Source organism: Arvicola amphibius, chromosome X (genome assembly GCF_903992535.2).
Source record: "Arvicola amphibius chromosome X, mArvAmp1.2, whole genome shotgun sequence".
Lineage (NCBI taxonomy): Eukaryota > Metazoa > Chordata > Mammalia > Rodentia > Cricetidae > Arvicola > Arvicola amphibius.
This window is the reverse complement of record NC_052065.1, coordinates 111,130,551-111,134,056: the sequence shown is the minus strand read 5'-3', so window position 1 is coordinate 111,134,056 and position 3,506 is coordinate 111,130,551.

Genomic DNA, 3,506 nt, shown 5'->3' with positions numbered 1-3,506 from the left:
AGCGAATCAGACAAACGTTGCAAAGAAAGAAGCGCCGTTCCTGGAATGGACTGAACAGCGGGGCCCATGTGATTTTCTTTTACCACACTGATTACGAAAGGGAGCAAAGGGCAAAATTATATCCGGCCTGCTGTCCAAGCAGGCTGTGCTGCTCAACCGGCCAACCCAGTGCCATCACCAGAGCCCTTGGAGATCTTTGCTCTCAGAATATTTCAAGGAATCTGTGAGGTCCGCACCTGATTGCCCAACCCTGTGATTTCACTCCCCAGAGAAAGAAGCCGCTGCGCAGAGCCCGCCCCTGGGACCTTTAAAGGCAATAATCTCCTTTCACTTTTGCAAGCAAGCTCAGGGTTCAGGAGTCCTTTCTCTGGAGGAGCTGAAATGCTGGGAGAAGTGGCAATGGAGCTCGGTGGGGAGAGTACTGGCCCTGCAAAATATTTAAAGAAAAAAAAAAGCCTTGTAATAAGTAGCTTCAGGCTACTAATGAAGGTCTGGATAAAAATCCTTTGGCCGTACGGGTAAAAGCACCCTCCTTACCAATTAGATAAGCACAGAAATTCAAATCCTATTTTGGCCCCATGTCTGTCTTGAGTCACATTCCATCAGTTTTTCTGACAAGAGAATTGGAAGCCCAACTTTGTACGCATGTGTGTGCGTGTACGTGTGCGTGGTGTGTTTACATCCAAGAAAGCAACTTTTTTTCCAGGAAGGCAAAGTTTATCTTGGTTGATCAATTGATTGATTAGTTGGTTGGCTGAGGCAGGGTCTTGCTATGTACCCCATGTTAGGAATTTTTCCTAACGCAAACTCTCTGCTGACACAAAATCCCAATCAAGTCAAATCACAAGAAGCCAAATTAAGAAATATCCACGTTTAATGGGATTCCTGCACTCGAAGGGGAACTGGGAGGCCGCAAAGGCGACAGGGGGGGGGGGGGAGGAGTTGGAAGCTTACTTAAATACCCTGGTATGCTGGGATTTGGAGTCCAGACCAAAACAACTCCCAGGCCTGGGGGCTACACTCCCAACTTAACACCACAGGTTAATTTGGAATTGACAGTCTTTGTGATTATCCTGTCTCAGCCTTGGGGGGGGGGGGGCGTACCGGCATGTACCAGCATATCCAGCTCATTTCTTAAATGGGGCTATAGCCCTTTTGGGGTTTCTAGAGCAAGACAGATGGAAGGAAGAAAATGTGATTCTGGTGTCGAAACGCTTGCTGCTACTACATACCAGGGATTCCTCTCAAGCTTCAGACTCAGGATCCTGGGCCCAGTATTTGGACCTCTCCTATGGCAGGTGTTTCACTAAGTACACTTCCCAGGGATTCAACTCACCGGCCCTGAGACGTTTGCTCTATCTCACAGCTGATAAAACTTAGGCGTAGCAAGGGGAAGGACTGTGCTCTCTCCAGTCAGACTCAGCAGAAGAGTTCAAGAACTTTCGAGATGCTCTGTCAGGGATGAGCCATAAAGTGTTATTGAAATGTGACAGCCAGCAAGGCCTGGTGGTGTGTGCCTGGAATTCCTCAGCTCTAGAGTCAAGAGGATCCTGAGTTCAAGGCCAGGCTTAGGCTAACGCTTGGGAGAGCCTGTCAAAATAAAATAACAATGAAAGCCAGATAATTTTAGCATTCACCAAAAAGCCCTTTTGACAGCTACCAAAATAGAAATTGAATCACTAAGAACATTGCTTACAGAGTCCATTCTTAGCCTGTGGGTGGGTTTCTATTTTAGCCAACGTAGGAATCATCCACCGGTGCACCAAATACTCAAACATCGAACTCTAGATTTAAGTTTTATTTTATTCAGATGTCTTCAGCTTCTCCCAAACAGGCTTTTCTTTCAAAATTATCTATTTGTATGTGTGCAAGTTCCCAGGATGGAACTCAGGTCCGCAGACTTGGCTGATAAACACCTTTACCCATCAGCGGGTAAAGGCCCAGGCTTGCTTTGTAAATGAAGGGTCTGAACCCAGAATGCTAAACACCTCCTGGGGGGCGGGCGGGAGACAAGCCTGAGGCTAGAGTGATGAGCCTATTGGGTGAGGCCCGAATTAACAAGCACAAGCAACTGAGCAAAGGATATTGGGTGCCCTTCCCTTTTAGCCAGGGACTAATTTATTATTGGAACACCTGAGGACACTCAACAAAATGCTAAGGCTTTGGCTTTGGACTATTTTCTCTGACTGTAGCTCTTTTTTAAAAAAAAGTGTATGTATGTATGCATGTATGTATGTATACATGCATGTACGTATGTACATATGCATGCACTTGTTTTTGTGGGGGGAGTGCATGCATGTGTACCTGTGGAAACCAGAGAAGAACTTGTAGTCAGTTCCTCCGTTCTTTTCTTCAAGCACCCAGGACGAGAGCCATGGAGGACAGGGGCAGCAAGTTCCCTTATTCACAGTGTCAGGGCCCCAGCACCTGACTGCATGTCTGATGGAGAGATTGTAGCACAGCCCTTCTGTTCTGTGGCTTGTGCACCTGTGCTTGGTCCCACTTGTCATTCCCCAGTCATGTCGTTCATTCTTATTTCTATTCACTTTCTTTTGGGGTCAATTCCCCAGCATGCTTTTCCTTGCCTCTTTACCAGGCAGGGCATAGGTCTTCATGTTCCAGCTCAAACCACATCTCTACAGCTTCCCTACCTTCTTGCAGCCACGAATCACTGGTCTTTCCTCTGGACTTCCAAAGCACTCCATTTATGTCAGTTCCCTGAGGGTAGGGATTTTGTCTGTTTCATTCATGGTTGTATCCTCAATGCCTAGGAAGTACAGTATTTAGCAAGTAGTAAATATTTAAGAAACATTTGTTCGACTAATTAATTATTGGAACTGTTTCATTGTATGGTAACAATATTTCCTGGTCTATTCCCATTAGATGTTCTGCCTTGTTCCTCTTTATGTTCATAGAACTTAATACACACAATAGCTGTATGGTAAATGTTCCCTGGAGAAAGAAAAGAAAGAATGGATGGATGAATAAATGAATGAATGAATGGATGGATGGATGGATGGATGGATGGGTGGATGGATTGCTATGTGGTTTGTTCCCTTGGTTATTAATGGGCATGAATGAGTTTCAGTAGTATTCAGCCCCTTGACACTTGGAAACAATTCTGCGGCAAGGAAACGTTCAGAACCTTTCTGACTTGCATCTCCTATTTTTAAGCCCATTGCTTAGAGGGAAGATCTGGGTACAATAGGAGTTTGGAAATGTCATGGCTTCTGTCCTGTTGTTGCATTGTGTAAGCTAGATAATCCGAGAGGCAGAAGGATGAAGTGGCCTCCTCCCAGACCTTCTGTAAACCACAGATGACTCCACTTCAAATGCTTTTACCACCCTCTAAACATATGATGGCCATTCCTTCATGAGCTCCTAACGCAGAGCCCTCCATGTGGTACTTGATGGGCATCTGGTTGTGATGGCTACAGTAATGAACACGGGCTGTCACATAAGATGATTCAAGCCACTCCAAGAGGAGAAGAGCAATCATATTATTG